This window comes from Meles meles, chromosome 12 (genome assembly GCF_922984935.1).
Source record: "Meles meles chromosome 12, mMelMel3.1 paternal haplotype, whole genome shotgun sequence".
Classification (NCBI taxonomy): Eukaryota; Metazoa; Chordata; class Mammalia; order Carnivora; family Mustelidae; genus Meles; species Meles meles.
The window spans coordinates 15,222,943-15,241,736 of NC_060077.1; the positions used below are offsets into that span (position 1 = coordinate 15,222,943).

At 41.0% G+C, this 18,794-nt stretch overlaps 1 long non-coding RNA gene across 2 annotated transcripts in view; it reads left to right on the plus strand.

Moving 5' to 3' along the window:
* Window positions 1-18,794, plus strand: part of LOC123954243 — a 44,515-nt gene that overhangs the window by 1,562 nt on the left and 24,159 nt on the right. The window lies entirely within an intron of this gene.

The following is an 18,794-nucleotide window of genomic DNA, read 5'->3' on the forward strand; positions in this document are numbered from 1 at the left end:
TGACTCTTCCCGCATCTCTCTGCCAAGTCACCTCTCATTTCCCTCAAAACTCGGCTCCTTTGTGAAACCTTCCTGGCCGAACTCTAACAACTCAATCTCTCTAGGAGGAGCTTGCTCTGTACTCTTCCAGTGGCTGGTTTGTTGACTGGTCTTACTGCAACAAAGACTAGTTATTAAAAAATAATTTAAGTTACTGCTTTTTTAAAGGGACCTTTTTGCGACCTTTAGGTGGTTTATTGTTTTAACAGGATTGTGCCGTTTTTTTTCTTGTTGATATGTTTTGTCTTCTCTTTTAGAGAGGCCCGACTTGCATAGCTTTTAGAGCAGAAAAATGACCTGTCTGTTCAATCCATAGGTTAATTTAAATTTTAAAAGATTAGTTTTAAATAGGTAGAGTAACCAATTTTCTTGGTAAAAACTAAAACATCCCAGACACGCCTGATGTCTTTCTCTGCCAGCCCCTGCCTCCAGAGATGATAACTATTACATGTTCCATGCGTATCTTTCTAGATCTTATAAAATGTTTCCCCGTGTGTGTACTTGCATTATCTTTGACCGTTTTAACAAGTACTAGTGCACTCTTATCTTTCAGTTTCAGCAAGTAATGCCTTAACTGGTGTTGGAGAACTGCTGCATCATGTTCCATAGTTTGGGTATCCCCTAGTTAATTTAGCTATTTCCCAGATTGGTGGCAATTTAAATTTTAACTTTATATTTAAAGCAGCTCTTTGGGTGGCGGTTCTCTGGTGAAATGAAATTTCAGTTGAAGGGAGCATAAATCTACACTAATTACAGACGCAGGCCTCTAGGATGGAAGTTCTCTTTGGTTAGGACATTTACATGTGGGACCGCTACCCCTCCCCCAATGTAATTATGACTCTAGTACTTTCCAGTCCTTTGACCTTGAGGAGGACAGTCACTCTAAGCCTCAGTTTTCTTTTCTATAAATGCTGATAATACATGCTCTGTCTAACTCCACAGAGTTCAGCGGTATGAGGTTTTTCACGTGGAAGTGCTTTGCAGAATGTAAAGAAGTATATAAATATTGGTTTTATTAGCTTTTGTGATTCAAAAGGACTTTTTATTTGCAATGTAATTTATACTTTTTTTGACCAGATGTGTATGTTACAGTATAAGAGAGATCACCAATTTTGAATGCTTTTAATTTGTGATTTTGCCTTAATTTTTATCAAGGACCGTTAATATGTTAGACTTCTTAAAGAGTATTCAACAAAGTACGTTTTTCCTAATGCTTTACATACTTTAGAAAATAAGGCATAAAATAGTGGATTGTGAATAAAGTGTCAGTGAAGTGAATGCTACATAAAACAAAACTCATATTTAAACAGAACGTTTCCTAATGATATAATTTAAGTATGTATTTTCCTTTGGCAGCATCAGATTCAGGTTAGCTGTTATGTCCTTGGAGTAAAATGTATTCTTAATGAATTTGCAGACAGTATCAAAAAGAGTCTTAACAGTTTAAATATTGATTGACATAAAGGGTGTTGTTTTAAGAGATACAATTAAGGGTTTTTTTAGGTGTTTTTATTTCATTCAAATATATATGAATGCTTGTGGTGTGGCCAGCATAATCAATTTGTCCGTGTTCTCTTAAAGATTATAATCTGTGGAGGTGGAGGGAACCAAAAATGATATAATCCTACAACTGCATGTATAATCACAAACAGTATCTGTTAGGAAAGTTAAGTAGTACTGGTTATAAGAGAGTATAAAAAGGAGAGCAAATTTTAGATTGGGAAAAGAAGGCCCAGGAAAGTATATATATATATGTTTTTTCTTTTTCTTTCTTTCCTTTTCTTTTTTTTTTTTTTTTTTTTTGCAAAAATAAGATTTGAGCTGAGATCTGAAGGGTGAGTAGGCGTTAGCGTAGAATGATGGGGGATAATTTTCCAGGCAGGGGAATGGCATGTGGGAAGGCCCTGAAGGGAGAGAGAGCTTTGCCCATTCCAGGAACTGAAAGAATGACTTGTGGATAGATTCTGGTGGGTGAGAGGGAAGTGTGGCTAGGCAGGGGGCCAGATCATGTAGGGTCTTGTAGGACAGGTTAAGGATGTTTTATTTTATTCTCAGTGAAATGGGAAACCATTGCAAGGGTTGGATCTGAAGCAGGAGAATGACATAATCAGATGTGCATTTTTAAACAGCCACTCCAGCTGCTGCATGCAGAATGTGGGGGTGGTGGTGGGAGAGTAGAAGTAGGGGAGACTAGGTAGGCCATTTCAGAAGTCTGGAAGAGAGGTATCTTTTCCTTGGAGTTCACATTGAATTCAAACTACCACCTAAACTACAGACAAAATAGATACTTGATTTTTAAAAAATTCCTTGTTTTTTAGTGTTTTTTTTGTGCTAAAGTACACATAAATATTAAGCTAATTATTCACAATATACTTAACAGAAAGTTATCAGAGTCAAATTAAAAATTGGGGTATTATTTAACGTTGCTTTTTAAAGTTTTATTAAAGTAGTAATACATGAAATTAGAGTGAGGTAAGGATCTAAAATTAGAATAAGGGAAGTATTTGTAGATGCTATTGGCTACAAAAATGAGAATAACAAACTATTATACAAAGAAAAATTGAGTAAGTGACTGGGTACACAATGCATATATAAAATTCATAACTTTCTGAATACCAGAAGTAACCTGCAGAAACTAAAATGGAAAAGAAAAAAACCAACCAAAAAATAGGCTCTGATCACAGTGCAAAAAAACATAAAACATGTAAGTACAGCTGTATTGGGACAAGTGCAGTCTGCATGGAGGACCCTGTAAACGATCCTGAAAGATAAGAATGTCTTAAATGAAGAAACAAACCATATTCCTGGATGTGATGTTTAGACATTATAAAGCTATCCATGTGGGATGAACTGGACGGAATAATTATGAGTAATGAGGTGGCACAAATCCTTTCTGATAATTAAACATGTTATAGAGCCGCATTCAAAACAGTGTTATGCTGGCTTTACAATATCTGTACGGGTCTCTGGAACCTATTCAGCACCCCAAAAATATATATGGGAATATAGTAAATGATAAATCAGCATGAATGCCCCCTAAATCATAAAGAAAATGTGGAAATAGATATTAAACATCTGGAAGAGAGGTTTCTGTGTGTTGAGGTGGACAGAGCAAAGACTTTGCAATCAGACCTGAACTAGAATCTTCTAAGTGAGGAAAATAATACCTGCTGTGCAGGTGTTGTGAGGGGAAGAGGTGTAGGTCCTGGCACTTCTGGGGTATTCAGATCTGTTATTAGTTAAAAAAAATCAATGTATTAGACTACAAAAAAATTTTTAAAACTTCTTAAAGAAGAGAGGGAAAACAAAACCCTAAGATTAGAAGCCAAACCACAAAGTAGGAAAATATTTGTGACAAACATAAGTGAAGGCTTAATATCTTCAGCATGTAGGGCACTCAGATCAATGAGGAAAATAAGAAAAGTCCACACACAAGTGGTTACAGGATGTGGACAGACAGTTCACTGGAAAGAGCTATAATTTGTTAAACATGTGCAAATATGTCTACTGTCATTAATAATCAAATAGTTTGTAATTACTCCTCCAGAAAAGTTAGATTTGATTCTCAAGAGCAACAGAACTGGAAGATGTTTAAAAATGAAACAAATGCAGAAAAGCTTTATAAAGAAAAACCTTTACCTGAACAGTTTAAAAGCTAACCTAAATAAATGGGCAGGCATACATGTTACTGGAGGGGAAAGCATTATTGTAAACATTGAAATATTCTACAAATTAAACTGTAATTTTAATGTAGTTTCATTTAAAATTCACGTGAGAATTATTTTTGGACACTTGATTAATTGCTTCTAAAATTCACCTGGAGGAGGAAATGTGCTAGAATGGTCAAGAAATTTTTCAAATGGAAAAATAGTGATGGAAGATTTGCCATACCAGATATTAAAACATACTGTAATGCTGCACTAATATAAATGGTGAGCACAAGCATAGATAAATTACTGCATGGAAGGGTAGAATCCAATAACAGACCCATTTATATATAGGAATTTAGGATTGAATAAAGTTGGCATTTTGATACAGTTGGGAATTGATTATTCAATATACAGTGTAGGGATAAATGATTGGGAAGAAAGATTTTACCTCTACACATTCAAGATGAATTTTATTTGGGTCAAAGAACTAACTCAAAAACAACTGTAAAGATACTAGAAGAAAAGGGAATTATGCGGGAGAATATATTATGTTGGAAAATCTGATTTTTTTTTGCAGACCATTAAGGCAAAACGAAGACCCAAAATCATAAGGAAAGGAGTGATAAATTAGAATCACTATCAAAGTTGACGTTTCTATGTGACAAAAGACATTTCAAGGTGACAGGAATAAAATTTGTAACATGTCTAAAGAGTTAAAAAGTAACAACTGATACAGTTAAGAAATGAATGGAGGATAGTAGTAGTTCTCAAAGAAATGAGAGTCAAAGCAGTGGAGAGGGTTTCAGTGTCACTTGTGATTAGGGAAATGAAAATTAAAACAACCAGATTTTTTCAGTGGGGGCTATCATGCAAAAATTTAAAAGATAGTGAAGGGTGTGGAGGAAAAGGCACCTAATACATTGTTGGGAACACAAAATTGGATCTACCTTTTCAAATAATTTGGCAGAGCCTATAAAAAATTTTAAAAACATGCTTTGATCTAACAGATTCTCCTCAAGGAATCTATAATATTCCCACAAGAGAACATAAGTTAGTATGTGCAAAGTCTGTTGTAGCATCATTTATAATAAAAAATGGGAGATAACCGCAAATAAATTTTGGTATCTGTATACTATGGAATGTTATGTAACTTTTAAAAAGAGAGGTAGATTTGTATGCATTGACATAGCCTGGATGGATGCCTGGAATATACTGTTGAGTCAAAACAAATTTAATTCCATCTTTTTTGTAAGATAAACCCCAAATATTCTTGTGTGTGTGTATGTTCTGAATAAAAATAGAAAAAGTCTAGAAATATACGTGGAAGATATTTAATTGTGACTTAGGGAAAAACAAGAGAGACTGATTTATTTCACGTATTTTTGAGTTTCAGTTTTTTTACAATGAGTATTTACTTTTGTGACTGAGATGTTACAAATTCTTACTTTTCAATTAATAAAGGCCTACATTTAGACTAAAAAATTACCATACTAAGGAGGACGTGGGGAAAATGTCATACTATTTTGTTACATTGGCCATATGTATCAAGAGCCTTGAAAAGTATTCATATTCCTTGATGTAGCAACTGATCTAGGAACTGATCAAAGGCATATTTTTGAATATAGAGAGAACACAAGATGTATATCCGAGAATTATTTTTTAGGGTGCTTTTGGAGAATGATTAAATTATGGTATGTCCACTGGATAATATATAGTTGTTAAAATGTTTATGAAGAAAATGTATTAAAATGCTTATGACAGTGTTAAGTGGGAGAAAATCAGAATACAAAATTGCATATGTGACATGATTCAAACTCTTGATCAAAGATCCCAGCAACCCTCCACAAAAACCTATGATGGAGAAGTGTCTAGAAGAAATTAGATGAAAATCTTAAAAATTATGGACTCTGGGTGATAGGGCATTGTGATTTAAACTTTTTTACTTTTTTATATTTTCTAAAATTACATGTATTAACATTTATGTTGGAATATTTACTTTTAAAAGTATATATAGGACATACGTTAGTTGTGTGGTTAATAGGTATGTGCACTTTTAGAAATAGGCAAGCCCTATCATATGTTAAAGCATACTCTAAAAACTAATATTTGAACATTTTTGAGTGATGCATTTGGGATAAATTTGAATGAATTTTGCTGCTTTCAGTATTTGGAGGAAAATTGGTTCTAGCAATATGCACAATAAAAGTAGTTCTCATTTTCTAATATTCTGTCTGTAGAATAAATGCAGAAACTTGAACATGGGCTGTGGGATTTCTTTCTTGCTAACTCCCTGTGTTTCAAATGCACAGATTTGGTCATGGAGCAAGTTGTATTTTCCTGAGTCTTTCAGGATAATGAGGGCTTAGCCAGCTGGACCATAGACAGAAGCGTTGAGAGTATGGCTGCGGTGCAAAACCTGCAGAGTAGAGCTCAGGGTACCTGGGAACATGCAGTGTAGGCGAGGTTATCATCGGGGCACATGGGTTCATTTCCTTACCAAGTGTTACTGTGGACCTGAAGTAGGTGGTGTGGATGTGGAGGAACATGTGCTTTAGTGGACAGATCCAAGTAAGTGTGATAGAAGAGATGCATTACAGGACACGTAAGGACTCTGCGAACACATGGAAAGACCTCGTACATAATCCAGATTTGAGTGTAGGGGTGAAAGTGAGGGATTGCTTCCTAGAGAAAGTGGTATCTGAGGTGGGCCCTGAAGGTAAACGAAGGGAACAGTTAGTGTAAAGGCCTGGAGGTAAAAGGAGTGTGGGGAGGAGAGCATAGTAGTCAAGGCATAGTAGCAATTAAGACCTGGGGAGTTTGAAGATGTTTGGTTTGGCTGGAGCTAGAATTGGAGTGGGCAGTGGTGAGAGACGAACCAAGAGAGATAAGTAGGAGCTAACATTGTTCAAAGTTTAAAAACCACATGAATAAATGTGGAAATTACACTGAAAGTTAATGGGACCCTTTGAAGAACTTTAAGCTGGGTAATAGCAATCCCTTTTACATTTTAGAAAGATTACATTGTGGATAGTGGATTAGAGGGAGGCAAGACTGGAGGCTTTTATAGGAGAAGATGACAGTGGCCCGAATTATAACAGACAGCATAGGTAGAGAGAATAAATTCAGGAGACACTGAGGAGATAAAGTAGACAGGACTTCATGAGGGGGAGGAGGGTGACTGATCACCAGGTTTCTGGCTCGGGCAGCTGAGGGGCTGGTGGACCCATTTCCTGTAGTTGGGAGTGTAGTTTGCTTTGGTGAAAAGATGACAGATTGGGTTTTGGACATGCTGCGTGTAAAAGGCTTATAAGACAGGTGTGTAGTTCCTGAGGAGGATTTTGTGCTGCATGTATATGCTTTGTTATATGAATAACTGGGCACTGTGCACAAGTTCATTATTAAAATCAGTGTTTCTATGTGGTAAAATTTTTTTGGAGTATAATTATAGAGTTATAAGTGGTTTAAGATTAGGAAATATGTGTCTGGGTTAGACTGGACCATTGATGCCTGTTATATGGAGTTATGTAAGATTGCACGACCCTAACTTTGAGTAATATTGTAATTGTCTTTTGGACTAGACTCTGCCAGTCTGAGCAGGTGGTGGTTTCTCTGAAGAGTGTTAGTGCTCGTGTTGCCAGTACATGACTGACTGGAGTGCTTTCTGTGGATGTTGATGAACTGATCCTTTCCACATGGAGGCACGCCAGCACATCTGGGGGCAGACACCCAGCTGGAAGTGCCCACCTCACCATTAGAAGTTGTCTTAGTCCATTCAGGCTGCTGTAACAAAACTAGCCCAGATTGGGTAGATACAACAAAAATTTGTTTCTCGCAGTTCTGGATGTTGGAAGTCCAAGATCAAGGTCTGGCAGATTCAGAGTCTGGTTGAGGGCCCACTTCCTCATTCACAGGTAACCATCCTCTCCCTGTGTCCTTGCATGGCAGAAGGAGTGAGGGAGGAGTAGTTAGGGTCTCTCGGAAAAAGGCACTAATCTCATCATGAGGGCTTCACCCTTATGAGCCAGTCACCTTCCAAAGGCCCCACTTCTAATACCATCACATTGGGTATTGGGTTTCAGTATATGAATTTGGGGTGGTGGTGCACGCATTTAGTCTACAGCGGAAGTGTGGAAGGAGACCTGAGAATCATTCACAGTGTGCTTGCCGCGTGGCTGGTACGGCAGCCATGGGAGTGGGTGAGAACCTGTGGGGCAGAATGAGAAGCAGCTCAAAGCAGAGCTGCAGCGTGTGGGCATTGAGGGAAAAGATAGTGGAGAATGTGCCTACAGAAGAAGTTATTAGAGAGGAAGGAGCATGTCTTCATCAGAGACCATTTGGTGGTTGAAAAAACCCATTTGAAATGGCCTAAGTGAAGGGGGATTTCTTAGGAGGTCTCCATGGCATCCAAGGTGGTTTCTTGGCTGGAGCCCACTAGTTTTGGAAAGTTGACAGGAGTCAGTGGAGCTGCTCTCTCTGCTTGGCTCCCCTGAGTCTGTAACCCCTGCCAGTTCACAGACCCAGCCTTTCCACTTCCCAGTTCTAAATTCTCAGGAGAGAGAATCTGAGAGTTCACTGTTCACTATTGCAGGGCCAGCCGCGCTGATTTGCCTCATTGTGTACCTGAGCCTGGGGGGCTGGCCGGGCAGTGGGTACAGAGGGAAGTCGTGGACATGCAGAATCCTGGCAGCTGAGGAGGAAGTTCCAGAATGGGCGAGAACAGTCATTTTAAATGGCTCAGAGATATGATGAAGGGATAACGGGTGAAACTAGGTTTGACAAGTTGAAGTCATTTAGTCTAGGTTTAAAGAATTACTACAGCTAATCCTAGAAGACACACAAGATGGGTAACCAGTGGCTATGGTCAGTTTAGTTTGTACAGAAATTGGGGAAAGGAGTTTTTTAAAAATGAAATTAAGAGGTGCCTGGGTGGCTCAGTGGGTTAAAGCCTCTGCCTTCGGCTCAGGTCATGATCCCAGGGTCCTGGATCAAGCCCCGCATCGGGCTCTCTGCTCAGCAGGGAGCCTGCTTCTTCCTCTCTCTCTCTCTGCCTGCCTCTCTGCCTACTTGTGATATCACTCTCTGTCAAATAAATAAATAAAATCTAAAAAAAAACATGAAATTAATTTTGGAGTTGTGTCAGAAGCATTTAAAGTTTAATATTAAAAAGCAGTAATTTTTTATTGTTTTGCACTGCAGTTTCACTAAAACCTTTCTAAGCCTTTATTCTAATTCTGGAATTTGCAGTGTCTCTCATGTCACCTGATACGCTTTAAGAAATTCAGTAATGCTATTCTAGAGCTCATTTATTTTTCATATCCCACAAGTTCATAAAATAATCATAGCTTATTTCCACATCTTATTTTGCAGTGCCTACCATGGTATTGTCATGGAGCTTTTGGCCCTTGTTATGGCCAGAGCAAACCTCTGTCCCAAAGATTATAAATTCTGCCTGCTAGGTAAATGATAAAACAATTCATAAAAAAATCTGAACCCCTTTTATTTTTGTGAGTAAACCCCATTATGTCCCTCTGGCTTTCAGATTATTTTTAGATGTCCATTTCAAACATGTTAGGATTAAGGTTGATAGGATTTAAGAATATTTCACTGATTCATATTACTTGGCATCGGCTAGCAAACGTGTCAGGTTTCCCAATTAACCAATATTCAGTATTACTGCATCTCTATGTTAGGGATAGAATTAGACCCTCGTGATAAGCGTCCAGCTCACAGAATCAGGGAACCTGCAGGTTGTACAAGTCTTCATGATGTTTGGCGTCTCGTTAGAAGTAGTCATTATCCACTGTGAGATTCACTTTGGGTTCTAATACCTTTGTGCAAATATCCATGAACGTTTCTGAGCAAGTGTTTGAGTGCCCTCTGGAGGCATTATGAATGGTTAAAACCTATACTACAAAAAGGTTTTCTTTGACGGCCACAGTGGAGTACCAGTGGTCTAGATGGTTGAACTGGGGTGAATATAAATTGGGAGCACAGGAGAGTTGAGATGGAGCCCATGAGAATACCAGTATTTATGGAGGAGCAGGACCTCTCCAGGCTGACTGAGTGTAAGGGTTATGTGGCAAGAGTAGAACACAGAGGCAGAAGGAAGCCAAGCGAGTGTGGTTGGTGGTGTTCAATGAGGTAAAGAATTACAAATGCCCTTGAGTTTGGCCAAGAGGAACTTCGGTGGTGTGGCGGTGGGTTGAGGAATGAATGGGAAGTGAAATTGTAGAAATCAGGAAAACAAGTCTTTAAGATGTTTCCATCGGGAAATGGGGGAGAAAGAGTATATGACAGCTAAAGAAGGTGTGGGATTAATACTGGTTTTCCTTAAGATAGAAGAGACTTTGCATTGCATTTAAATAATGGAGGAAAAACAAGCAGAGGGAAGACAAAGTTGAAAGATGTGTAGGGATTGGGAAGAGGAGAGAGCTGGCTTTAAAGTTATTAGCCTGGGATAGTTGTTGAGGGAGGATGTTGCCTTTTATAGGGACTTGGAAGGTGGCAAATCATTTTTAATTCTTTGTGGAGTGATAGGGAAATATTCCTTAGGCAGTGGGAAATACAGGCCCTAGAAGACAGGACTGGTCCAAGAGAGTGTGGAATTATCATGGAAATGGTCCTCAGTGAAGCCCAACAGGTGGCTGATTCAGGACACACCTTTCTAGGATACTTGTGTTTAGCCCATCAGACTGAAAGAAATAGTCCATGCCCTCAGTAAGGCCTGAGGGGAGGTGAATGAGTGCCAGGATCGGGGACCAAAGAGACTTGTATGAACCAGGAGTCTGTGAATTGTGAGGAGTGGCCCTCAGGAGGAGATCACCATTTTGAGAACAGTTTTGTGTGTAGAAGTAGTGTAGCCTTAGGTGGGGTGGGGCAGAAAGGGAAAGGAGGGTGCCCAGGAGCGGAAACAGAATATGTGGATGTTTGTGGGTTAGTCTGAGCAGTGGAAGTGAGGAGAGTGGTCTGGGCCTAGCGCGGCAGGCCGGAGGCACTCCGGAGAGCAGATGGGAACTTTTTTGGGCACAGCCAGTTAACGGCCACAGTTACTCTAGAAAAACGTCATACTTGGTTTTTGCTTTTACAGGTATAAGATTTAAATTTTGTATAACTCATGTGCCACCACCTATTAGAAAATAGATTTGAGAACAGATTGAGAATCTAAGTGGGAGAGAGTGTTTAGGTCTGTTTGCGACATTCATTCTCCTCTTGCGTAAGGAGAGAATACATGTGACCAACTTTTGATTGATTATTCTGAAAAGTGTCAGAAGTTGAATCCTTTAAATGTGCAGGACCATTTGCAATCACGAATAACATTTTTCCATTTTTGGAAAAACTAACAGGATGGCTAACAGAGGCATATCTTCAGTTTTATAAAATATTAAGGAAAGAAAATAGATTCCTGATCTAAGAAGCATTAGAGTAGAGTATGTTTAAATTCGGGAGGGAGGATGATTTCTAACTTCAGAGTACTGAGTTTTGAGTGGTAAGGAATAATATTTAGTCATAGGTATATATATACAAGTGGTAGGGTGAGTAGGTCCCGCGTAAGCCCAGACATCTCCACTGCTGTGGGACTGGTTTGTAGATCACAGAAGGCCTCCACACTCTTCTCTCTGGCGGCCTTTACCATGTCATATAGCAGACATTAAAATTGCACCCAGGTCCCACGCAAAATTAGCTTTTACAGAACTGTGAGTTAAGCTTCATTTGACCAGTAGGGGACTTTAAACATTTATTAACTTTGATGTTATAATTTTCTTTTCATATTTTGGATCTAATAAATACTTTTTAAGGGTCTCAGCATTTCCATAGGCCCTTGAGATGCTCATAAGCCCTAGGGACTCTGCCGAGGGCACCTAAGGGATGAGACATCCCTGTTCTGCTGGAATGTCTAGGCCCGTCTGGCAGGGTGGACTGGCCAGGAATCTTGTTTGTTGGAGGCACCCAACTGCCCTCTGGGGAAAAAATCCATCCTCAGGGGAGCTGAAGTAGCTGTTTTAAGTTAGCTGTTTTTTGTTGCAAGGAACAGAGATCCATTCAGACCATTTTGTAAAACATGGTGCAAGGACGCACCTGGACTAAAAACCTCAGGAACTCTGGCAGCTCGGAGACAAGCTTTGGTCTTTCCCATGGGCAGTGGGACCTCTCAAGGTGGCTCTCTTTGCTTTGTCTTTTCCCTCTTGCTGCCTCTGGCTTATTTTTCCCTTCTCCCTCAGTCTTTTCTCTGGCTCAGAGAGATTCTGGTTCCTGTGTACTTCGTGACCTTTCAGCTGTGCCTCATGGCTAATCACCTTGTTCTCAGAATTTAGCTTCCTGAGAAAGAGGTTGGGAATCTGACTTGGTTGTTGCTTTTATTGTTATAAGCCACATCAGAGGTCACTGTTAAGCTCTTGGGTCAGGTGTCTGAACTTGGTCTAAGAAGCCATGGTGAGGTGAAGAGGAGTGGTCGTGGGGTCCCCTGCAGCCTGGGCTTTCCCTGAAAGCCGAGACCATTCCTGTTGGTAGGGTTTGCAGGCTCATAGACACCATGATTGGCATGGGTAGTTCAGTAAGGAAGAGAAAACCTGGCCTAATACCAAAACCATTTGAAATTCTTCCAAATGTATTTCTGCCCTTCAAAGCCCTGTTAATAGCCTTCATTCTAAGTCAACCCTTTGTTTCCATAGAAAAACTAAAATCGCTAAATATATTGGAAGCGTGTTCACTTTCCATTTTCCTCCTCTTTTATTCAGACTCTGACATTGCAGGGTCACTCAGGGTGATCTGCAGGATTCTATTTCTCATGTTAGTGATTTCTGCTAAAAATGATACAGCTACTTCAGATAGCTGTTAGAAAGGTTGGGTAATTCCAACCTCATGTCATGCACATACTTCTTTTCCCCCAAGGATCCAGGAAGCCCTATAGGCATGCAGTAATTTAGCAGCATCCCCAGATGGATGAAATTTAAAACAACTAAATGTTAGGTCTGAATGTCAACATGGCAGCAGTTTGATCAGTGCCTTTAATAGGTCATCAGACTTCCCAAGGAAAAGTGGTGTTCCCCAAACTTAAAAATAGGCACTATGAATTGTATAAGGCTAATGAATCACAGACCTGTACCCCCTGAAACAAATAATACATTATGTTAATAAAAAATACAAAATGAAAATTAATAGGTGTGAAATCTATTGCTAGACTACTCAGCAGTTACGGAGTCTAACAGAGAGGGAGGTAGTAGGTGGAACAAGTAAAGTCATGATATGATAGCTAATCTTTGTTGGGCCTTTACAAATTTCCGTGCACTCTTTTCTGTCCTTGTCATGCATTAACTTATTTAATGCTTAAACTACCTCAGGAGATTACCTCTCAAGGTCAGCTGCCTTCACTATCTCTACTAATTGCATTCTTAACCTCTTAGGTGAAGGGTTCAGAGCTAGTGTGTGGTAAAGACAGGGTACCAACCTGCTCAGCCTGGCTCTAGTCTGCTCCTTCAATGCTTGTCTTACTGAAAAATGGTGAAAAACCAGTACTGATCTTAGACCCACTCAGATTCCAGCCTATCCAAGTCACTTACATCCGGGATCCAATATCTATGAACCTAAAATTCAGTTTGGATAAATTCCTATCAGAGGCTAACTGTAATAGCTTGGAGTGAGCTAATAACTTGGATTTTCCGTTCAGGGATTTCTCAGGTTTTCCTATTTTCTCTTTGACCATATATACCTCGAATCCCATATATTTATATGAATCCTATATGTAAGTGGGGATACTTGTATTCTGAGCCAGTTCTTCAAAAAACTTTATGATCCTAACTTTTTCATAATATAGAACTTTTTTCTTGAGTTTCCCCTACCCAGCAGGATCCTAAGGCTTTGGCAGCCCCTTCAGCCACCCACTGTGGTCCCTCCTCTGTCTCTTTTTCTGGAATGTCTTGGGAGTTTTGACTCCTGTCACTATGGTAAGTTTTCTCCTTGTTTCACTATTTTTTCCTAGATGGAAAATCCCCCTCAAGTTTCTCTAAACCAAAGCTCTCTCTGGAGTTTCTTCTAAGCATGTGCCCTTTGGGCTCAACAAGGAGGAAGCTCCTCTAGCCTCCTAGTTGTCCTGAAACTCTTGCCTGTATCTGGCGTTGAGTTTCCTAGACCTTGGACACTTTCCTTATCTCTAAACACAGCAGAAACACCTTTGTTCCATTTGAGGTCTTTGTTCCTTTGAGGTCTGGCTTGCTTCTTTTCACATGAACTGTGATTATTATAGTCTCTCTCTGCCATGCTGTTTCCCTTTGCTGTCTCAGAGGCCTCTGGACCAGAAACCTGAAGCCATCTTGTTTTTCTCTCCCCACTGTTCCTTCCTTCACTGAGATAGCAGAACTTGTTTTTAAGTGGAATTTGTCATTCTTTAAGTTTCTGGTGTTTTTCCCAAAGCCTGAACAGCAATAGGCTTCTCCTTAAATATGATTTTCTGAAAATCTTCTCACCCTTACTTATGGTTTTACATCATTGTCTGTGCGAATTTGATTCTGAATGCCATTGTTTCCAGCCAAGCATTTTTTTCCTTTGTGTCCTTTTGAGCCTTCGAATTTGTGATAATTTTTTTTTACGATTTTATTTATTTATTTGACAGAGAGATCATAAGTAGGCAGAGAGGCAGGCAGAGAGAGAGGGGGGAAGCAGGCTCCCCAGCGAGCAGAGAGCCCGATGTGGGGCTCGATTCCAGGACCCTGGGATCATGACCTGAGCCAAAGGCAGAGGCTTTAACCCACTGAGCCACCCAGGCGCCCCAAATTTGTGATAACTTTTTAATGGTTTTTTCGTCCTCTTCAACTCGAGGAGACAAGGGTAGGTATTTGTTTATCTTTATTTGGTCATTGCTGAAATCCAGAATATTCCAGTAGAACATGCAGTCTGGGTCTCTGGTTCATACACACCATAAGCTTTTACATTACTTCCATGCACAGCTGGGAAGCAAGAGAATGGAGAGCCCCTACCGATAAAAGCCAACTTCTCAGCTTCTGGGCTTCTCCTAACCCTGACCTTACTTCCCTGCCATGTAAGGAGAATTGATTTGGTCAGGTAAGGGCACTTCAGTGGCCTCTATTCCAGTGGGCCTAGTCACTGTGCCTAGTTAAAATGTTAAGCTCACAGGGATGGGTGGTATTTTTCTCCTTGTTGGCTGTACATGGCCAGAGTGTAAGACTGGGGTAACTCCTACATGGAAGGGCCCACCTAGCTCGCCCTCTTCTTTCTTTCCCTCTCTGTGTTAGATGGACTTGCAGGCGACTGCCCTATGTGGAAGCCTAATAGAGTGACAGATGTTCTTTGTATCTCTTTCTGGCTCAGTTCTCTCCTATGCTGACTGGGGTACCCTCCGCCAGTCTTCTTTATTATAGGTGGTAAGACTTAAGATAGAGGTCTATTCTTCTATTCGTGATAGTACTTACTGTGACCTGAAGCTCAAGATTACCACTAATAAAGGGAAAAGGCTAGTCCTCCTAGCCTAGCCTATGAAATGCTGCATCAGGAACTGGAGTCACAGGCCTAGCTAATAATGAATTGTTGATGTGTTTTGCATTTCTAGTTCAGTCCTGTGCATATTTCTGTCTGGAGAACGTAGAAGTGTGTTTGCTGAGACCACTGGCTAAATTTAGTATTAGTGTTTAATAGCATATGTTTCTAGAAGTAACACCGATCACCCATCGGTGCCAGTCCTACCAAGTAAAAGCCTGAACACCATGATGTTCTATATTGTTTGTTGTAACCATTCCCTGTCCCTATTTGAGCTTGGGGTATTGAGAAATTTCAGTGCATGCTAATCCTGATTTCTGATTGCCAAATCTTATTCTATTTTAGGATTATCGTTATCTTTGTATGATTCTTTCACTACAAGATGTCAGCTGCTCTTGACTTCATGCTTCCTCAGTGAGCCTTCTTTATAAATATGTCTTCCCTGTATAGGTTACTTTGGCTTGCCAAATGATACAATTTATGAGTTGTGGGTCAGTTCATAGAGAATGAAAGTAGATTGGTGGTTACTAGGGCTGGGGGCGGGGGGATTATTGTTTGGGGGGGCAGAGTTCCAGTTTGTAAGATGAAGTTCCTGAGACCTGTTTCATGATAATATGAATATTCTTAACACTACTGAATTGCTCACTTGAAAATGGTTAAGTTGGTACCTTTTGTTATGCATTTTTTACCACAATTAAAAAATATATATTTAAGAAAATAGCCAGAATTTGGGGCACCTGGGTGGCTCAGTGGGTTAAAGCCTCTGCCTTCGGCTCAGGTCATGATCCCAGGGAGCCTGCTTCCTCCTCTCTCTCTGCCTGCCTCTCTGCCTACTTGTGATCTCTGTGAAATAAATAAATAAAATCTTAAAAAAAAAATAAAAGAAAATAGCCAGAATTCCAAATCCCTTTTTGATTGTCACACTATAGTGACTCTTCCAATCCATGTGTCACTGGGGCGATCTTGCTGAAACCCACATTTTGTTTATGTTGCGACCTCCTGGGTCTGGTGTGTCTTTTTCTTCCTTTAGTTACCCAGGCTGAGCCCTGTGTGGCTTTGGGCATTTCCTTGCCTTTACCTGAGGGTGTCTTGAGCTTTCCAGTCTCTCTTTCTCTCCAGGGCCTGGACATGGATTTTGTCCTTTTGGGTCTTACTACTCTAATAGTACAGGGAGAAAGCAAGTTTCATGAAGAGAGTCATTCTCATCAAGAATTTGGGCTTGTCTGACTTGAGCCTTCTGTGCTTACTTCCTGCCCCTGGGCAGCTCTTGCTTGCGCTCAGAGCCAGAGTTATCTCTGGGCTCAGCTGTGAAAGACTGCTCCCTTGAGAAACCCAGATCCAACAGAAACAGCCAAAGGGGCAGGGAGAGGCAGATGAATCAGGCAGGAGTCCATTTGCTTACATTCCGTAGGGCTTAGAGTACTTTGACTCTCTGTAGGTGTCCTCCTTGTGGCCAGGAAAGATAGCACTTTCTTTTGATGCCCCCATCAGTGCTCCTCTTTCCTGAGGGTGGCATGTAACCCTCATGATTTGACAGTGAGAGGGAGCATCTGCATTGCTTAACACTTCACCAGTGAGTAAACTGAGGCCGATGAAGCCAAATGACCTGTGACAAAATTCCATTTAGTGTCACATCAAGAATTTGAACTTCAGTGCAAGTCCAGTGTTCTACCCACCAAACCATTACGATTCCTAAATATATGTGTTACACACTGGCTAGATGGGTAAGGTGCCTTCTATGTGGTATTCCCATAGAGGCCATCACTGGAGCGGGTCACCCTCTGTCCCATTGCTCCAGCGTTCTGTGTGCAGAGTTGAAGAGCAGGAAGAAGGTAGTATGTCCACACCATGAGAAACTGTCACTGAAGTCAGATGCATTTTAAAATAGTCCTTTGAGTCGAGGTTCAAGAAAAAAGCTGCAGAAACCAGGTACAGGATACAGACACGGAGGTAAGAAAGCAGCACTCCACTGTGAACAGAGGAGGAGCCCTAATTACAGGGAGGTGGCCCTCTAGCCTCAGGAAGCCCTTGCCTGTGAGGTGGTGCTCTTGGCAGGGACGGATGTGTCATGTGCTAATGAAAATGAGGGAGATAAGGAAACTCATATTTACTTAGCCTCAGCTATGCTGTGGGCACTCTGATAGGTACTTTCACATTTATCATCTTCTTTAATTATCACAGCAAAGCGTTAATAGACATCATTATCCATATTTTTACATATCAGTCTGAGATCAGACATGTCCCCTAGCCAGGGCTAGAGCCAGGGCCTCCACCCAGCTATGTCATTCCATAGGCCATTTTTGTGGGAGGACTTGGGTGAAAGAAAGCTGGGAATGCTACCTGTGTCTTCCTTTATCGCTTTAAGGACACATGTAATTACCCTTCTCAGAAAAAAAACCTGGCATCATTCCTTCACACACACTGCTGCCCGTCCCTGGACCTAATTTTATAGTCTTTGTGGTACTTTCCAGTTAAAGAAAAATCACACATGGCTTCTTTTGTCTTTTCCCTTTTCTCCATTAGGAGTCATTAGGCCAAGTTATAAGAAAAGCAGTTGTCTGGGGGACAAAGTGAAAACATTCTCTTCCCTGTATCTCATTAAAACAGAGAGCCCAGGGGCGCCTGGGTGGCTCATTGGATTAAGCCGCTGCCTTCGGCTCAGGTCATGATCTCAGGGTCCTGGGATCGAGCCCCGCATGGTCTCTGCTCTGCAGGGAGCCTGCTTCCTCCTCTCTCTCTGCCTGCCTCTCTGCCTACTTGTGATCTCTGTCTGTCAAATAAATAAATAAAATCTTTAAAAAAAAAAAACAAAACAAAACAAAAAAAAAACAGAGAGCCCACATCGTTAGCTGTTGAATTTTGTGAGGGAGAGGTCAGGGAACCTCAGACTTTTGACATGTGGGGCTTGTCAAGTGTGGGCAGAAATGAGGGGTGAGGAGAGAAGGGGGGCAGCTGATGTACTTGGGGCCCCAAGTAGCAAAGTGGCCAAGGCTAGGGACAAGGTGGCCTCCTCACGAGATACTGGGTGAGTGGCTGAAGTGGCCATTGTCAGGGGTTCTCTTCGTGCTCAGGAGTCACATTGGATTGGAGTCTCTTCTAGCCAGCTGGTGGCAAGGAAACAGAAGAGCATCAGAAGTGACATAAATTCTACCACTGTCTTTGTGGGAAATTATCCCATAAATGATAGACGTCAGTGGTTATCAGTAGTGTATGCAGGAGATGCTGCCTGCTACTTGAGCACCAGGTAGAGGGGCCCTTGAACACTGGTCAGGCACATTACTAAGATACCACGTGGGTGGCAGCCAGTGGCCAAAGACTGATGGACTACGGGAAAGTCCTGCTTGAGGTCACTCCAGCTTTCAAAGGTGCATGGTACTGCAGTGACTGGATGCCATACTAAGTCTCCGGACAGGCCTTTGGGCAAATAGAAGCCTAGAACATGCTCTGAGGCTCGCGTTCTGATGTGGAAGGCTTTGGCCACAGGAGATTTAGACCCGGCAGTTACAGGTGACCGCCTGGACCGCTGTAAGTGACACTCCCTCTCAGCTTTGACGCCCTCCAGCTTCTGGTTTCTGAAGTTAGCCCAGGAAGTGAGGAAGCCTGTGTTCGTTCATGTCT